This window comes from Chiloscyllium plagiosum, unplaced genomic scaffold, assembly GCF_037043375.1.
Source record: "Chiloscyllium plagiosum isolate Xiang-an unplaced genomic scaffold, Cpla_swu_hap1 HiC_scaffold_4, whole genome shotgun sequence".
Classification (NCBI taxonomy): domain Eukaryota; kingdom Metazoa; phylum Chordata; class Chondrichthyes; order Orectolobiformes; family Hemiscylliidae; genus Chiloscyllium; species Chiloscyllium plagiosum.
In genome coordinates this window covers 108137629-108155366 of record NW_028270142.1, presented here as the reverse complement: position 1 = coordinate 108155366, position 17738 = coordinate 108137629, and the positions used below count along the sequence as shown (strand labels likewise).

Here is a 17738-nt window from a genome sequence, read left to right as displayed (position 1 = left end):
TCGCTGAAACAACCAACTTGTCGGAGGAGCAGCAGCGGCAGCTGGTGGACCCAGGCGAGGCGGAAGGCCACATGGACGAGGAAAGAAGTGCTGAGGAGATGGCAATTGCTGATTGGAGGTCGAAACGACTTCAACCTTGGCGCAGCCACCACGAGCGTGAGGTGACGTCGGGTGGCCCCGCCTGACTGATAGAAGACTTAATTTGGTTGCAGTGAGCACAAAGTGCTTTCATGCGTTTGTGTTGAAAAAAAGGCACCCTGCTGGCCGTCAGCTGCAGCACGGAGACAGCTGGCTCGTTGCAGAGGGGGAAGGGCGTGTGCTGATGTGTCCTGAAAGCGGTGTCGCGTTTTCAGCTCATCTGTGTTGCTGTGGCCCGCGTGCTGGTGAATGCTCACTCTTTCCAAAAACGCAGCCGAGGCTCCTTCGAGCCGGAATTGAACCGGCGACCTAAGGATGACAGATTTGCGACACACTACAGTCCTCCGCTCTACCAGCTGAGCTATCGAAGGAGAGCCCAGCAGTGGCTCTCCCTTGCTGATACTTTGCCGCACTCCTCCACTAATGTGACGCCGTTGCCTCCCTGAAAATCTGTCACTCTGGGAGATCCTGAGCCAATGGCTGATCTCCACAGCTTCGGCCAGTGCTGGCATGAAGAAATCGTCTTGAGTGCTGATCCGAAACTGCCAGATTCTGCCGGTACAGTACCTGACTCGCAGCTTCATGTACATGTCAGGTTAGGGTTTGGGCCGCAGCTTACCGACTGGTTCAAGTTGCCTCCAAACACGTCCAGGACGTGCCCGCTGACCTCAGGCAGCTCACCCACCACCTGTATGATCCTTTCAAGGAGCTGACTTTCACCCGCAGGCGTTTGCCTTCGCTGCGCAGCTCGACTTTCTTCCTACGCTGCACCCTGAAACAGCAGGACCTGCCTGTCGCTCACGCTTGAAGCTTTTGATCTTTCGGGACCACTCTCAGGGAGGCGGCGTACGCAAACGGTAATCCGTCTGCTGCAGACCAGCTGAGTGAGTGGGTGCACTTGCAGTTTTAAAAGCAAGTGAAGAATGCGGGCATTGATCCCACTACCTCAAGCATGCACTCTGCCATTTGAGCCAATCGCCCGGGCGGTGAGCTGGCCATGCTTTGACTTCTTCCGCAGTGGATCCTGAGTAGCCACGCTCCAGGATGTGCAGAAAATCCTCTCATCCGTCGGACGGCTGAGACCAAACATTGCTGATGCCTGTCTCGCTGAAACAACCAACTTGTCGGAGGAGCAGCAGCAGCGGCAGCTGGTGGACTCAGGCGAGGCGGAAGGCCACATGGACGAGGAAAGAAGTGCTGAGGAGATGGCAATTGCTGATTGGAGGTCGAAACGACTTCAACCTTGGCGCAGCCACCACGAGCGTGAGGTGACGTCGGGTGGCCCCGCCTGACTGATAGAAGACTTAATTTGGTTGCAGTGAGCACAAAGTGCTTTCATGCGTTTGTGTTGAAAAAAAGGCACCCTGCTGGCCGTCAGCTGCAGCACGGAGACAGCTGGCTCGTTGCAGAGGGGGAAGGGCGTGTGCTGATGTGTCCTGAAAGCGGTGTCGCGTTTTCAGCTCATCTGTGTTGCTGTGGCCCGCGTGCTGGTGAATGCTCACTCTTTCCAAAAACGCAGCCGAGGCTCCTTCGAGCCGGAATTGAACCGGCGACCTAAGGATGACAGATTTGCGACACACTACAGTCCTCCGCTCTACCAGCTGAGCTATCGAAGGAGAGCCCAGCAGTGGCTCTCCCTTGCTGATACTTTGCCGCACTCCTCCACTAATGTGACGCCGTTGCCTCCCTGAAAATCTGTCACTCTGGGAGATCCTGAGCCAATGGCTGATCTCCACAGCTTCGGCCAGTGCTGGCATGAAGAAATCGTCTTGAGTGCTGATCCGAAACTGCCAGATTCTGCCGGTACAGTACCTGACTCGCAGCTTCATGTACATGTCAGGTTAGGGTTTGGGCCGCAGCTTACCGACTGGTTCAAGTTGCCTCCAAACACGTCCAGGACGTGCCCGCTGACCTCAGGCAGCTCACCCACCACCTGTATGATCCTTTCAAGGAGCTGACTTTCACCCGCAGGCGTTTGCCTTCGCTGCGCAGCTCGACTTTCTTCCTACGCTGCACCCTGAAACAGCAGGACCTGCCTGTCGCTCACGCTTGAAGCTTTTGATCTTTCGGGACCACTCTCAGGGAGGCGGCGTACGCAAACGGTAATCCGTCTGCTGCAGACCAGCTGAGTGAGTGGGTGCACTTGCAGTTTTAAAAGCAAGTGAAGAATGCGGGCATTGATCCCACTACCTCACGCATGCACTCTGCCATTTGAGCTAATCGCCCGGTCGGTGAACTGGCCATGCTTTGACTTCTTCCGCAGTGGATCCTGAGTAGCCACGCTCCAGGATGTGCAGAAAATCCTCTCATCCGTCGGACGGCTGAGACCAAACATTGCTGATGCCTGTCTCGCTGAAACAACCAACTTGTCGGAGGAGCAGCAGCGGCAGCTGGTGGACCCAGGCGAGGCGGAAGGCCACATGGACGAGGAAAGAAGTGCTGAGGAGATGGCAATTGCTGATTGGAGGTCGAAACGACTTCAACCTTGGCGCAGCCACCACGAGCGTGAGGTGACGTCGGGTGGCCCCGCCTGACTGATAGAAGACTTAATTTGGTTGCAGTGAGCACAAAGTGCTTTCATGCGTTTGTGTTGAAAAAAAGGCACCCTGCTGGCCGTCAGCTGCAGCACGGAGACAGCTGGCTCGTTGCAGAGGGGGAAGGGCGTGTGCTGATGTGTCCTGAAAGCGGTGTCGCGTTTTCAGCTCATCTGTGTTGCTGTGGCCCGCGTGCTGGTGAATGCTCACTCTTTCCAAAAACGCAGCCGAGGCTCCTTCGAGCCGGAATTGAACCGGCGACCTAAGGATGACAGATTTGCGACACACTACAGTCCTCCGCTCTACCAGCTGAGCTATCGAAGGAGAGCCCAGCAGTGGCTCTCCCTTGCTGATACTTTGCCGCACTCCTCCACTAATGTGACGCCGTTGCCTCCCTGAAAATCTGTCACTCTGGGAGATCCTGAGCCAATGGCTGATCTCCACAGCTTCGGCCAGTGCTGGCATGAAGAAATCGTCTTGAGTGCTGATCCGAAACTGCCAGATTCTGCCGGTACAGTACCTGACTCGCAGCTTCATGTACATGTCAGGTTAGGGTTTGGGCCGCAGCTTACCGACTGGTTCAAGTTGCCTCCAAACACGTCCAGGACGTGCCCGCTGACCTCAGGCAGCTCACCCACCACCTGTATGATCCTTTCAAGGAGCTGACTTTCACCCGCAGGCGTTTGCCTTCGCTGCGCAGCTCGACTTTCTTCCTACGCTGCACCCTGAAACAGCAGGACCTGCCTGTCGCTCACGCTTGAAGCTTTTGATCTTTCGGGACCACTCTCAGGGAGGCGGCGTACGCAAACGGTAATCCGTCTGCTGCAGACCAGCTGAGTGAGTGGGTGCACTTGCAGTTTTAAAAGCAAGTGAAGAATGCGGGCATTGATCCCACTACCTCACGCATGCACTCTGCCATTTGAGCTAATCGCCCGGTCGGTGAACTGGCCATGCTTTGACTTCTTCCGCAGTGGATCCTGAGTAGCCACGCTCCAGGATGTGCAGAAAATCCTCTCATCCGTCGGACGGCTGAGACCAAACATTGCTGATGCCTGTCTCGCTGAAACAACCAACTTGTCGGAGGAGCAGCAGCGGCAGCTGGTGGACCCAGGCGAGGCGGAAGGCCACATGGACGAGGAAAGAAGTGCTGAGGAGATGGCAATTGCTGATTGGAGGTCGAAACGACTTCAACCTTGGCGCAGCCACCACGAGCGTGAGGTGACGTCGGGTGGCCCCGCCTGACTGATAGAAGACTTAATTTGGTTGCAGTGAGCACAAAGTGCTTTCATGCGTTTGTGTTGAAAAAAAGGCACCCTGCTGGCCGTCAGCTGCAGCACGGAGACAGCTGGCTCGTTGCAGAGGGGGAAGGGCGTGTGCTGATGTGTCCTGAAAGCGGTGTCGCGTTTTCAGCTCATCTGTGTTGCTGTGGCCCGCGTGCTGGTGAATGCTCACTCTTTCCAAAAACGCAGCCGAGGCTCCTTCGAGCCGGAATTGAACCGGCGACCTAAGGATGACAGATTTGCGACACACTACAGTCCTCCGCTCTACCAGCTGAGCTATCGAAGGAGAGCCCAGCAGTGGCTCTCCCTTGCTGATACTTTGCCGCACTCCTCCACTAATGTGACGCCGTTGCCTCCCTGAAAATCTGTCACTCTGGGAGATCCTGAGCCAATGGCTGATCTCCACAGCTTCGGCCAGTGCTGGCATGAAGAAATCGTCTTGAGTGCTGATCCGAAACTGCCAGATTCTGCCGGTACAGTACCTGACTCGCAGCTTCATGTACATGTCAGGTTAGGGTTTGGGCCGCAGCTTACCGACTGGTTCAAGTTGCCTCCAAACACGTCCAGGACGTGCCCGCTGACCTCAGGCAGCTCACCCACCACCTGTATGATCCTTTCAAGGAGCTGACTTTCACCCGCAGGCGTTTGCCTTCGCTGCGCAGCTCGACTTTCTTCCTACGCTGCACCCTGAAACAGCAGGACCTGCCTGTCGCTCACGCTTGAAGCTTTTGATCTTTCGGGACCACTCTCAGGGAGGCGGCGTACGCAAACGGTAATCCGTCTGCTGCAGACCAGCTGAGTGAGTGGGTGCACTTGCAGTTTTAAAAGCAAGTGAAGAATGCGGGCATTGATCCCACTACCTCAAGCATGCACTCTGCCATTTGAGCCAATCGCCCGGGCGGTGAGCTGGCCATGCTTTGACTTCTTCCGCAGTGGATCCTGAGTAGCCACGCTCCAGGATGTGCAGAAAATCCTCTCATCCGTCGGACGGCTGAGACCAAACATTGCTGATGCCTGTCTCGCTGAAACAACCAACTTGTCGGAGGAGCAGCAGCAGCGGCAGCTGGTGGACTCAGGCGAGGCGGAAGGCCACATGGACGAGGAAAGAAGTGCTGAGGAGATGGCAATTGCTGATTGGAGGTCGAAACGACTTCAACCTTGGCGCAGCCACCACGAGCGTGAGGTGACGTCGGGTGGCCCCGCCTGACTGATAGAAGACTTAATTTGGTTGCAGTGAGCACAAAGTGCTTTCATGCGTTTGTGTTGAAAAAAAGGCACCCTGCTGGCCGTCAGCTGCAGCACGGAGACAGCTGGCTCGTTGCAGAGGGGGAAGGGCGTGTGCTGATGTGTCCTGAAAGCGGTGTCGCGTTTTCAGCTCATCTGTGTTGCTGTGGCCCGCGTGCTGGTGAATGCTCACTCTTTCCAAAAACGCAGCCGAGGCTCCTTCGAGCCGGAATTGAACCGGCGACCTAAGGATGACAGATTTGCGACACACTACAGTCCTCCGCTCTACCAGCTGAGCTATCGAAGGAGAGCCCAGCAGTGGCTCTCCCTTGCTGATACTTTGCCGCACTCCTCCACTAATGTGACGCCGTTGCCTCCCTGAAAATCTGTCACTCTGGGAGATCCTGAGCCAATGGCTGATCTCCACAGCTTCGGCCAGTGCTGGCATGAAGAAATCGTCTTGAGTGCTGATCCGAAACTGCCAGATTCTGCCGGTACAGTACCTGACTCGCAGCTTCATGTACATGTCAGGTTAGGGTTTGGGCCGCAGCTTACCGACTGGTTCAAGTTGCCTCCAAACACGTCCAGGACGTGCCCGCTGACCTCAGGCAGCTCACCCACCACCTGTATGATCCTTTCAAGGAGCTGACTTTCACCCGCAGGCGTTTGCCTTCGCTGCGCAGCTCGACTTTCTTCCTACGCTGCACCCTGAAACAGCAGGACCTGCCTGTCGCTCACGCTTGAAGCTTTTGATCTTTCGGGACCACTCTCAGGGAGGCGGCGTACGCAAACGGTAATCCGTCTGCTGCAGACCAGCTGAGTGAGTGGGTGCACTTGCAGTTTTAAAAGCAAGTGAAGAATGCGGGCATTGATCCCACTACCTCAAGCATGCACTCTGCCATTTGAGCCAATCGCCCGGGCGGTGAGCTGGCCATGCTTTGACTTCTTCCGCAGTGGATCCTGAGTAGCCACGCTCCAGGATGTGCAGAAAATCCTCTCATCCGTCGGACGGCTGAGACCAAACATTGCTGATGCCTGTCTCGCTGAAACAACCAACTTGTCGGAGGAGCAGCAGCAGCGGCAGCTGGTGGACTCAGGCGAGGCGGAAGGCCACATGGACGAGGAAAGAAGTGCTGAGGAGATGGCAATTGCTGATTGGAGGTCGAAACGACTTCAACCTTGGCGCAGCCACCACGAGCGTGAGGTGACGTCGGGTGGCCCCGCCTGACTGATAGAAGACTTAATTTGGTTGCAGTGAGCACAAAGTGCTTTCATGCGTTTGTGTTGAAAAAAAGGCACCCTGCTGGCCGTCAGCTGCAGCACGGAGACAGCTGGCTCGTTGCAGAGGGGGAAGGGCGTGTGCTGATGTGTCCTGAAAGCGGTGTCGCGTTTTCAGCTCATCTGTGTTGCTGTGGCCCGCGTGCTGGTGAATGCTCACTCTTTCCAAAAACGCAGCCGAGGCTCCTTCGAGCCGGAATTGAACCGGCGACCTAAGGATGACAGATTTGCGACACACTACAGTCCTCCGCTCTACCAGCTGAGCTATCGAAGGAGAGCCCAGCAGTGGCTCTCCCTTGCTGATACTTTGCCGCACTCCTCCACTAATGTGACGCCGTTGCCTCCCTGAAAATCTGTCACTCTGGGAGATCCTGAGCCAATGGCTGATCTCCACAGCTTCGGCCAGTGCTGGCATGAAGAAATCGTCTTGAGTGCTGATCCGAAACTGCCAGATTCTGCCGGTACAGTACCTGACTCGCAGCTTCATGTACATGTCAGGTTAGGGTTTGGGCCGCAGCTTACCGACTGGTTCAAGTTGCCTCCAAACACGTCCAGGACGTGCCCGCTGACCTCAGGCAGCTCACCCACCACCTGTATGATCCTTTCAAGGAGCTGACTTTCACCCGCAGGCGTTTGCCTTCGCTGCGCAGCTCGACTTTCTTCCTACGCTGCACCCTGAAACAGCAGGACCTGCCTGTCGCTCACGCTTGAAGCTTTTGATCTTTCGGGACCACTCTCAGGGAGGCGGCGTACGCAAACGGTAATCCGTCTGCTGCAGACCAGCTGAGTGAGTGGGTGCACTTGCAGTTTTAAAAGCAAGTGAAGAATGCGGGCATTGATCCCACTACCTCAAGCATGCACTCTGCCATTTGAGCTAATCGCCCGGGCGGTGAGCTGGCCATGCTTTGACTTCTTCCGCAGTGGATCCTGAGTAGCCACGCTCCAGGATGTGCAGAAAATCCTCTCATCCGTCGGACGGCTGAGACCAAACATTGCTGATGCCTGTCTCGCTGAAACAACCAACTTGTCGGAGGAGCAGCAGCGGCAGCTGGTGGACCCAGGCGAGGCGGAAGGCCACATGGACGAGGAAAGAAGTGCTGAGGAGATGGCAATTGCTGATTGGAGGTCGAAACGACTTCAACCTTGGCGCAGCCACCACGAGCGTGAGGTGACGTCGGGTGGCCCCGCCTGACTGATAGAAGACTTAATTTGGTTGCAGTGAGCACAAAGTGCTTTCATGCGTTTGTGTTGAAAAAAAGGCACCCTGCTGGCCGTCAGCTGCAGCACGGAGACAGCTGGCTCGTTGCAGAGGGGGAAGGGCGTGTGCTGATGTGTCCTGAAAGCGGTGTCGCGTTTTCAGCTCATCTGTGTTGCTGTGGCCCGCGTGCTGGTGAATGCTCACTCTTTCCAAAAACGCAGCCGAGGCTCCTTCGAGCCGGAATTGAACCGGCGACCTAAGGATGACAGATTTGCGACACACTACAGTCCTCCGCTCTACCAGCTGAGCTATCGAAGGAGAGCCCAGCAGTGGCTCTCCCTTGCTGATACTTTGCCGCACTCCTCCACTAATGTGACGCCGTTGCCTCCCTGAAAATCTGTCACTCTGGGAGATCCTGAGCCAATGGCTGATCTCCACAGCTTCGGCCAGTGCTGGCATGAAGAAATCGTCTTGAGTGCTGATCCGAAACTGCCAGATTCTGCCGGTACAGTACCTGACTCGCAGCTTCATGTACATGTCAGGTTAGGGTTTGGGCCGCAGCTTACCGACTGGTTCAAGTTGCCTCCAAACACGTCCAGGACGTGCCCGCTGACCTCAGGCAGCTCACCCACCACCTGTATGATCCTTTCAAGGAGCTGACTTTCACCCGCAGGCGTTTGCCTTCGCTGCGCAGCTCGACTTTCTTCCTACGCTGCACCCTGAAACAGCAGGACCTGCCTGTCGCTCACGCTTGAAGCTTTTGATCTTTCGGGACCACTCTCAGGGAGGCGGCGTACGCAAACGGTAATCCGTCTGCTGCAGACCAGCTGAGTGAGTGGGTGCACTTGCAGTTTTAAAAGCAAGTGAAGAATGCGGGCATTGATCCCACTACCTCAAGCATGCACTCTGCCATTTGAGCTAATCGCCCGGGCGGTGAGCTGGCCATGCTTTGACTTCTTCCGCAGTGGATCCTGAGTAGCCACGCTCCAGGATGTGCAGAAAATCCTCTCATCCGTCGGACGGCTGAGACCAAACATTGCTGATGCCTGTCTCGCTGAAACAACCAACTTGTCGGAGGAGCAGCAGCGGCAGCTGGTGGACCCAGGCGAGGCGGAAGGCCACATGGACGAGGAAAGAAGTGCTGAGGAGATGGCAATTGCTGATTGGAGGTCGAAACGACTTCAACCTTGGCGCAGCCACCACGAGCGTGAGGTGACGTCGGGTGGCCCCGCCTGACTGATAGAAGACTTAATTTGGTTGCAGTGAGCACAAAGTGCTTTCATGCGTTTGTGTTGAAAAAAAGGCACCCTGCTGGCCGTCAGCTGCAGCACGGAGACAGCTGGCTCGTTGCAGAGGGGGAAGGGCGTGTGCTGATGTGTCCTGAAAGCGGTGTCGCGTTTTCAGCTCATCTGTGTTGCTGTGGCCCGCGTGCTGGTGAATGCTCACTCTTTCCAAAAACGCAGCCGAGGCTCCTTCGAGCCGGAATTGAACCGGCGACCTAAGGATGACAGATTTGCGACACACTACAGTCCTCCGCTCTACCAGCTGAGCTATCGAAGGAGAGCCCAGCAGTGGCTCTCCCTTGCTGATACTTTGCCGCACTCCTCCACTAATGTGACGCCGTTGCCTCCCTGAAAATCTGTCACTCTGGGAGATCCTGAGCCAATGGCTGATCTCCACAGCTTCGGCCAGTGCTGGCATGAAGAAATCGTCTTGAGTGCTGATCCGAAACTGCCAGATTCTGCCGGTACAGTACCTGACTCGCAGCTTCATGTACATGTCAGGTTAGGGTTTGGGCCGCAGCTTACCGACTGGTTCAAGTTGCCTCCAAACACGTCCAGGACGTGCCCGCTGACCTCAGGCAGCTCACCCACCACCTGTATGATCCTTTCAAGGAGCTGACTTTCACCCGCAGGCGTTTGCCTTCGCTGCGCAGCTCGACTTTCTTCCTACGCTGCACCCTGAAACAGCAGGACCTGCCTGTCGCTCACGCTTGAAGCTTTTGATCTTTCGGGACCACTCTCAGGGAGGCGGCGTACGCAAACGGTAATCCGTCTGCTGCAGACCAGCTGAGTGAGTGGGTGCACTTGCAGTTTTAAAAGCAAGTGAAGAATGCGGGCATTGATCCCACTACCTCACGCATGCACTCTGCCATTTGAGCTAATCGCCCGGTCGGTGAACTGGCCATGCTTTGACTTCTTCCGCAGTGGATCCTGAGTAGCCACGCTCCAGGATGTGCAGAAAATCCTCTCATCCGTCGGACGGCTGAGACCAAACATTGCTGATGCCTGTCTCGCTGAAACAACCAACTTGTCGGAGGAGCAGCAGCGGCAGCTGGTGGACTCAGGCGAGGCGGAAGGCCACATGGACGAGGAAAGAAGTGCTGAGGAGATGGCAATTGCTGATTGGAGGTCGAAACGACTTCAACCTTGGCGCAGCCACCACGAGCGTGAGGTGACGTCGGGTGGCCCCGCCTGACTGATAGAAGACTTAATTTGGTTGCAGTGAGCACAAAGTGCTTTCATGCGTTTGTGTTGAAAAAAAGGCACCCTGCTGGCCGTCAGCTGCAGCACGGAGACAGCTGGCTCGTTGCAGAGGGGGAAGGGCGTGTGCTGATGTGTCCTGAAAGCGGTGTCGCGTTTTCAGCTCATCTGTGTTGCTGTGGCCCGCGTGCTGGTGAATGCTCACTCTTTCCAAAAACGCAGCCGAGGCTCCTTCGAGCCGGAATTGAACCGGCGACCTAAGGGTGACAGATTTGCGACACACTACAGTCCTCCGCTCTACCAGCTGAGCTATCGAAGGAGAGCCCAGCAGTGGCTCTCCCTTGCTGATACTTTGCCGCACTCCTCCACTAATGTGACGCCGTTGCCTCCCTGAAAATCTGTCACTCTGGGAGATCCTGAGCCAATGGCTGATCTCCACAGCTTCGGCCAGTGCTGGCATGAAGAAATCGTCTTGAGTGCTGATCCGAAACTGCCAGATTCTGCCGGTACAGTACCTGACTCGCAGCTTCATGTACATGTCAGGTTAGGGTTTGGGCCGCAGCTTACCGACTGGTTCAAGTTGCCTCCAAACACGTCCAGGACGTGCCCGCTGACCTCAGGCAGCTCACCCACCACCTGTATGATCCTTTCAAGGAGCTGACTTTCACCCGCAGGCGTTTGCCTTCGCTGCGCAGCTCGACTTTCTTCCTACGCTGCACCCTGAAACAGCAGGACCTGCCTGTCGCTCACGCTTGAAGCTTTTGATCTTTCGGGACCACTCTCAGGGAGGCGGCGTACGCAAACGGTAATCCGTCTGCTGCAGACCAGCTGAGTGAGTGGGTGCACTTGCAGTTTTAAAAGCAAGTGAAGAATGCGGGCATTGATCCCACTACCTCACGCATGCACTCTGCCATTTGAGCTAATCGCCCGGTCGGTGAACTGGCCATGCTTTGACTTCTTCCGCAGTGGATCCTGAGTAGCCACGCTCCAGGATGTGCAGAAAATCCTCTCATCCGTCGGACGGCTGAGACCAAACATTGCTGATGCCTGTCTCGCTGAAACAACCAACTTGTCGGAGGAGCAGCAGCGGCAGCTGGTGGACTCAGGCGAGGCGGAAGGCCACATGGACGAGGAAAGAAGTGCTGAGGAGATGGCAATTGCTGATTGGAGGTCGAAACGACTTCAACCTTGGCGCAGCCACCACGAGCGTGAGGTGACGTCGGGTGGCCCCGCCTGACTGATAGAAGACTTAATTTGGTTGCAGTGAGCACAAAGTGCTTTCATGCGTTTGTGTTGAAAAAAAGGCACCCTGCTGGCCGTCAGCTGCAGCACGGAGACAGCTGGCTCGTTGCAGAGGGGGAAGGGCGTGTGCTGATGTGTCCTGAAAGCGGTGTCGCGTTTTCAGCTCATCTGTGTTGCTGTGGCCCGCGTGCTGGTGAATGCTCACTCTTTACAAAAACGCAGCCGAGGCTCCTTCGAGCCGGAATTGAACCAGCGACCTAAGGATGACAGATTTGCGACACACTACAGTCCTCCGCTCTACCAGCTGAGCTATCGAAGGAGAGCCCAGCAGTGGCTCTCCCTTGCTGATACTTTGCCGCACTCCTCCACTAATGTGACGCCGTTGCCTCCCTGAAAATCTGTCACTCTGGGAGATCCTGAGCCAATGGCTGATCTCCACAGCTTCGGCCAGTGCTGGCATGAAGAAATCGTCTTGAGTGCTGATCCGAAACTGCCAGATTCTGCCGGTACAGTACCTGACTCGCAGCTTCATGTACATGTCAGGTTAGGGTTTGGGCCGCAACTTACCGACTGGTTCAAGTTGCCTCCAAACACGTCCAGGACGTGCCCGCTGACCTCAGGCAGCTCACCCACCACCTGTATGATCCTTTCAAGGAGCTGACTTTCACCCACAGGCGTTTGCCTTCGCTGCGCAGCTCGACTTTCTTCCTACGCTGCACCCTGAAACAGCAGGACCTGCCTGTCGCTCACGCTTGAAGCTTTTGATCTTTCGGGACCTCTCTCAGGGAGGCGGCGTACGCAAACGGTAATCCGTCTGCTGCAGACCAGCTGAGTGAGTGGGTGCACTTGCAGTTTTAAAAGCAAGTGAAGAATGCGGGCATTGATCCCACTACCTCAAGCATGCACTCTGCCATTTGAGCTAATCGCCCGGGCGGTGAGCTGGCCATGCTTTGACTTCTTCCGCAGTGGATCCTGAGTAGCCACGCTCCAGGATGTGCAGAAAATCCTCTCATCCGTCGGACGGCTGAGACCAAACATTGCTGATGCCTGTCTCGCTGAAACAACCAACTTGTCGGAGGAGCAGCAGCGGCAGCTGGTGGACCTAGGCGAGGCGGAAGGCCACATGGACGAGGAAAGAAGTGCTGAGGAGATGGCAATTGCTGATTGGAGGTCGAAACGACTTCAACCTTGGCGCAGCCACCACGAGCGTGAGGTGACGTCGGGTGGCCCCGCCTGACTGATAGAAGACTTAATTTGGTTGCAGTGAGCACAAAGTGCTTTCATGCGTTTGTGTTGAAAAAAAGGCACCCTGCTGGCCGTCAGCTGCAGCACGGAGACAGCTGGCTCGTTGCAGAGGGGGAAGGGCGTGTGCTGATGTGTCCTGAAAGCGGTGTCGCGTTTTCAGCTCATCTGTGTTGCTGTGGCCCGTGTGCTGGTGAATGCTCACTCTTTCCAAAAACGCAGCCGAGGCTCCTTCGAGCCGGAATTGAACCGGCGACCTAAGGATGACAGATTTGCGACACACTACAGTCCTCCGCTCTACCAGCTGAGCTATCGAAGGAGAGCCCAGCAGTGGCTCTCCCTTGCTGATACTTTGCCGCACTCCTCCACTAATGTGACGCCGTTGCCTCCCTGAAAATCTGTCACTCTGGGAGATCCTGAGCCAATGGCTGATCTCCACAGCTTCGGCCAGTGCTGGCATGAAGAAATCGTCTTGAGTGCTGATCCGAAACTGCCAGATTCTGCCGGTACAGTACCTGACTCGCAGCTTCATGTACATGTCAGGTTAGGGTTTGGGCCGCAACTTACCGACTGGTTCAAGTTGCCTCCAAACACGTCCAGGACGTGCCCGCTGACCTCAGGCAGCTCACCCACCACCTGTATGATCCTTTCAAGGAGCTGACTTTCACCCGCAGGCGTTTGCCTTCGCTGCGCAGCTCGACTTTCTTCCTACGCTGCACCCTGAAACAGCAGGACCTGCCTGTCGCTCACGCTTGAAGCTTTTGATCTTTCGGGACCTCTCTCAGGGAGGCGGCGTACGCAAACGGTAATCCGTCTGCTGCAGACCAGCTGAGTGAGTGGGTGCACTTGCAGTTTTAAAAGCAAGTGAAGAATGCGGGCATTGATCCCACTACCTCAAGCATGCACTCTGCCATTTGAGCTAATCGCCCGGGCGGTGAGCTGGCCATGCTTTGACTTCTTCCGCAGTGGATCCTGAGTAGCCACGCTCCAGGATGTGCAGAAAATCCTCTCATCCGTCGGACGGCTGAGACCAAACATTGCTGATGCCTGTCTCGCTGAAACAACCAACTTGTCGGAGGAGCAGCAGCGGCAGCTGGTGGACCCAGGCGAGGCGGAAGGCCACATGGACGAGGAAAGAAGTGCTGAGGAGATGGCAATTGCTGATTGGAGGTCGAAACGACTTCAACCTTGGCGCAGCCACCACGAGCGTGAGGTGACGTCGGGTGGCCCCGCCTGACTGATAGAAGACTTAATTTGGTTGCAGTGAGCACAAAGTGCTTTCATGCGTTTGTGTTGAAAAAAAGGCACCCTGCTGGCCGTCAGCTGCAGCACGGAGACAGCTGGCTCGTTGCAGAGGGGGAAGGGCGTGTGCTGATGTGTCCTGAAAGCGGTGTCGCGTTTTCAGCTCATCTGTGTTGCTGTGGCCCGTGTGCTGGTGAATGCTCACTCTTTCCAAAAACGCAGCCGAGGCTCCTTCGAGCCGGAATTGAACCGGCGACCTAAGGATGACAGATTTGCGACACACTACAGTCCTCCGCTCTACCAGCTGAGCTATCGAAGGAGAGCCCAGCAGTGGCTCTCCCTTGCTGATACTTTGCCGCACTCCTCCACTAATGTGACGCCGTTGCCTCCCTGAAAATCTGTCACTCTGGGAGATCCTGAGCCAATGGCTGATCTCCACAGCTTCGGCCAGTGCTGGCATGAAGAAATCGTCTTGAGTGCTGATCCGAAACTGCCAGATTCTGCCGGTACAGTACCTGACTCGCAGCTTCATGTACATGTCAGGTTAGGGTTTGGGCCGCAACTTACCGACTGGTTCAAGTTGCCTCCAAACACGTCCAGGACGTGCCCGCTGACCTCAGGCAGCTCACCCACCACCTGTATGATCCTTTCAAGGAGCTGACTTTCACCCGCAGGCGTTTGCCTTCGCTGCGCAGCTCGACTTTCTTCCTACGCTGCACCCTGAAACAGCAGGACCTGCCTGTCGCTCACGCTTGAAGCTTTTGATCTTTCGGGACCTCTCTCAGGGAGGCGGCGTACGCAAACGGTAATCCGTCTGCTGCAGACCAGCTGAGTGAGTGGGTGCACTTGCAGTTTTAAAAGCAAGTGAAGAATGCGGGCATTGATCCCACTACCTCAAGCATGCACTCTGCCATTTGAGCTAATCGCCCGGGCGGTGAGCTGGCCATGCTTTGACTTCTTCCGCAGTGGATCCTGAGTAGCCACGCTCCAGGATGTGCAGAAAATCCTCTCATCCGTCGGACGGCTGAGACCAAACATTGCTGATGCCTGTCTCGCTGAAACAACCAACTTGTCGGAGGAGCAGCAGCGGCAGCTGGTGGACCCAGGCGAGGCGGAAGGCCACATGGACGAGGAAAGAAGTGCTGAGGAGATGGCAATTGCTGATTGGAGGTCGAAACGACTTCAACCTTGGCGCAGCCACCACGAGCGTGAGGTGACGTCGGGTGGCCCCGCCTGACTGATAGAAGACTTAATTTGGTTGCAGTGAGCACAAAGTGCTTTCATGCGTTTGTGTTGAAAAAAAGGCACCCTGCTGGCCGTCAGCTGCAGCACGGAGACAGCTGGCTCGTTGCAGAGGGGGAAGGGCGTGTGCTGATGTGTCCTGAAAGCGGTGTCGCGTTTTCAGCTCATCTGTGTTGCTGTGGCCCGTGTGCTGGTGAATGCTCACTCTTTCCAAAAACGCAGCCGAGGCTCCTTCGAGCCGGAATTGAACCGGCGACCTAAGGATGACAGATTTGCGACACACTACAGTCCTCCGCTCTACCAGCTGAGCTATCGAAGGAGAGCCCAGCAGTGGCTCTCCCTTGCTGATACTTTGCCGCACTCCTCCACTAATGTGACGCCGTTGCCTCCCTGAAAATCTGTCACTCTGGGAGATCCTGAGCCAATGGCTGATCTCCACAGCTTCGGCCAGTGCTGGCATGAAGAAATCGTCTTGAGTGCTGATCCGAAACTGCCAGATTCTGCCGGTACAGTACCTGACTCGCAGCTTCATGTACATGTCAGGTTAGGGTTTGGGCCGCAGCTTACCGACTGGTTCAAGTTGCCTCCAAACACGTCCAGGACGTGCCCGCTGACCTCAGGCAGCTCACCCACCACCTGTATGATCCTTTCAAGGAGCTGACTTTCACCCGCAGGCGTTTGCCTTCGCTGCGCAGCTCGACTTTCTTCCTACGCTGCACCCTGAAACAGCAGGACCTGCCTGTCGCTCACGCTTGAAGCTTTTGATCTTTCGGGACCTCTCTCAGGGAGGCGGCGTACGCAAACGGTAATCCGTCTGCTGCAGACCAGCTGAGTGAGTGGGTGCACTTGCAGTTTTAAAAGCAAGTGAAGAATGCGGGCATTGATCCCACTACCTCAAGCATGCACTCTGCCATTTGAGCTAATCGCCCGGGCGGTGAGCTGGCCATGCTTTGACTTCTTCCGCAGTGGATCCTGAGTAGCCACGCTCCAGGATGTGCAGAAAATCCTCTCATCCGTCGGACGGCTGAGACCAAACATTGCTGATGCCTGTCTCGCTGAAACAACCAACTTGTCGGAGGAGCAGCAGCGGCAGCTGGTGGACCCAGGCGAGGCGGAAGGCCACATGGACGAGGAAAGAAGTGCTGAGGAGATGGCAATTGCTGATTGGAGGTCGAAACGACTTCAACCTTGGCGCAGCCACCACGAGCGTGAGGTGACGTCGGGTGGCCCCGCCTGACTGATAGAAGACTTAATTTGGTTGCAGTGAGCACAAAGTGCTTTCATGCGTTTGTGTTGAAAAAAAGGCACCCTGCTGGCCGTCAGCTGCAGCACGGAGACAGCTGGCTCGTTGCAGAGGGGGAAGGGCGTGTGCTGATGTGTCCTGAAAGCGGTGTCGCGTTTTCAGCTCATCTGTGTTGCTGTGGCCCGTGTGCTGGTGAATGCTCACTCTTTCCAAAAACGCAGCCGAGGCTCCTTCGAGCCGGAATTGAACCGGCGACCTAAGGATGACAGATTTGCGACACACTACAGTCCTCCGCTCTACCAGCTGAGCTATCGAAGGAGAGCCCAGCAGTGGCTCTCCCTTGCTGATACTTTGCCGCACTCCTCCACTAATGTGACGCCGTTGCCTCCCTGAAAATCTGTCACTCTGGGAGATCCTGAGCCAATGGCTGATCTCCACAGCTTCGGCCAGTGCTGGCATGAAGAAATCGTCTTGAGTGCTGATCCGAAACTGCCAGATTCTGCCGGTACAGTACCTGACTCGCAGCTTCATGTACATGTCAGGTTAGGGTTTGGGCCGCAGCTTACCGACTGGTTCAAGTTGCCTCCAAACACGTCCAGGACGTGCCCGCTGACCTCAGGCAGCTCACCCACCACCTGTATGATCCTTTCAAGGAGCTGACTTTCACCCGCAGGCGTTTGCCTTCGCTGCGCAGCTCGACTTTCTTCCTACGCTGCACCCTGAAACAGCAGGACCTGCCTGTCGCTCACGCTTGAAGCTTTTGATCTTTCGGGACCACTCTCAGGGAGGCGGCGTACGCAAACGGTAATCCGTCTGCTGCAGACCAGCTGAGTGAGTGGGTGCACTTGCAGTTTTAAAAGCAAGTGAAGAATGCGGGCATTGATCCCACTACCTCAAGCATGCACTCTGCCATTTGAGCTAATCGCCCGGGCGGTGAGCTGGCCATGCTTTGACTTCTTCCGCAGTGGATCCTGAGTAGCCACGCTCCAGGATGTGCAGAAAATCCTCTCATCCGTCGGACGGCTGAGACCAAACATTGCTGATGCCTGTCTCGCTGAAACAACCAACTTGTCGGAGGAGCAGCAGCGGCAGCTGGTGGACTCAGGCGAGGCGGAAGGCCACATGGACGTGGAAAGAAGTGCTGAGGAGATGGCAATTGCTGATTGGAGGTCGAAACGACTTCAACCTTGGCGCAGCCACCACGAGCGTGAGGTGACGTCGGGTGGCCCCGCCTGACTGATAGAAGACTTAATTTGGTTGCAGTGAGCACAAAGTGCTTTCATGCGTTTGTGTTGAAAAAAAGGCACCCTGCTGGCCGTCAGCTGCAGCACGGAGACAGCTGGCTCGTTGCAGAGGGGGAAGGGCGTGTGCTGATGTGTCCTGAAAGCGGTG

At 56.0% G+C, this 17738-nt stretch overlaps 12 non-coding genes across 12 annotated transcripts; all 12 read right to left on the bottom strand.

Annotated features, from left to right (window-relative positions):
* Nucleotides 1-419: 419 nt before the first annotated feature.
* On the bottom strand, nt 420-509 carry trnay-gua (transfer RNA tyrosine (anticodon GUA)). The gene is given in 2 exon segments: nt 420-455; nt 473-509. It is a non-coding gene; the product is annotated as a tRNA-Tyr (tRNA).
* Nucleotides 510-1664: 1155 nt separating this feature from the next.
* trnay-gua (transfer RNA tyrosine (anticodon GUA)) lies at nt 1665-1754 on the bottom strand. Its single transcript is given in 2 exon segments — nt 1665-1700; nt 1718-1754. It is a non-coding gene; the product is annotated as a tRNA-Tyr (tRNA).
* Nucleotides 1755-2906: 1152 nt separating this feature from the next.
* trnay-gua (transfer RNA tyrosine (anticodon GUA)) lies at nt 2907-2996 on the bottom strand. The gene is given in 2 exon segments: nt 2907-2942; nt 2960-2996. It is a non-coding gene; the product is annotated as a tRNA-Tyr (tRNA).
* Nucleotides 2997-4148: 1152 nt separating this feature from the next.
* Nucleotides 4149-4238, bottom strand: trnay-gua (transfer RNA tyrosine (anticodon GUA)). The gene is given in 2 exon segments: nt 4149-4184; nt 4202-4238. It is a non-coding gene; the product is annotated as a tRNA-Tyr (tRNA).
* A 1155-nt stretch (nt 4239-5393) lies between these two features.
* Nucleotides 5394-5483, bottom strand: trnay-gua (transfer RNA tyrosine (anticodon GUA)). Its single transcript is given in 2 exon segments — nt 5394-5429; nt 5447-5483. It is a non-coding gene; the product is annotated as a tRNA-Tyr (tRNA).
* Nucleotides 5484-6638: 1155 nt separating this feature from the next.
* On the bottom strand, nt 6639-6728 carry trnay-gua (transfer RNA tyrosine (anticodon GUA)). Its single transcript is given in 2 exon segments — nt 6639-6674; nt 6692-6728. It is a non-coding gene; the product is annotated as a tRNA-Tyr (tRNA).
* A 1152-nt stretch (nt 6729-7880) lies between these two features.
* On the bottom strand, nt 7881-7970 carry trnay-gua (transfer RNA tyrosine (anticodon GUA)). Its single transcript is given in 2 exon segments — nt 7881-7916; nt 7934-7970. It is a non-coding gene; the product is annotated as a tRNA-Tyr (tRNA).
* A 1152-nt stretch (nt 7971-9122) lies between these two features.
* Nucleotides 9123-9212, bottom strand: trnay-gua (transfer RNA tyrosine (anticodon GUA)). The gene is given in 2 exon segments: nt 9123-9158; nt 9176-9212. It is a non-coding gene; the product is annotated as a tRNA-Tyr (tRNA).
* A 3636-nt stretch (nt 9213-12848) lies between these two features.
* trnay-gua (transfer RNA tyrosine (anticodon GUA)) lies at nt 12849-12938 on the bottom strand. The gene is given in 2 exon segments: nt 12849-12884; nt 12902-12938. It is a non-coding gene; the product is annotated as a tRNA-Tyr (tRNA).
* A 1152-nt stretch (nt 12939-14090) lies between these two features.
* trnay-gua (transfer RNA tyrosine (anticodon GUA)) lies at nt 14091-14180 on the bottom strand. The gene is given in 2 exon segments: nt 14091-14126; nt 14144-14180. It is a non-coding gene; the product is annotated as a tRNA-Tyr (tRNA).
* Nucleotides 14181-15332: 1152 nt separating this feature from the next.
* Nucleotides 15333-15422, bottom strand: trnay-gua (transfer RNA tyrosine (anticodon GUA)). Its single transcript is given in 2 exon segments — nt 15333-15368; nt 15386-15422. It is a non-coding gene; the product is annotated as a tRNA-Tyr (tRNA).
* Nucleotides 15423-16574: 1152 nt separating this feature from the next.
* Nucleotides 16575-16664, bottom strand: trnay-gua (transfer RNA tyrosine (anticodon GUA)). The gene is given in 2 exon segments: nt 16575-16610; nt 16628-16664. It is a non-coding gene; the product is annotated as a tRNA-Tyr (tRNA).
* Between the last annotated feature and the right edge of the window lie 1074 nt (nt 16665-17738).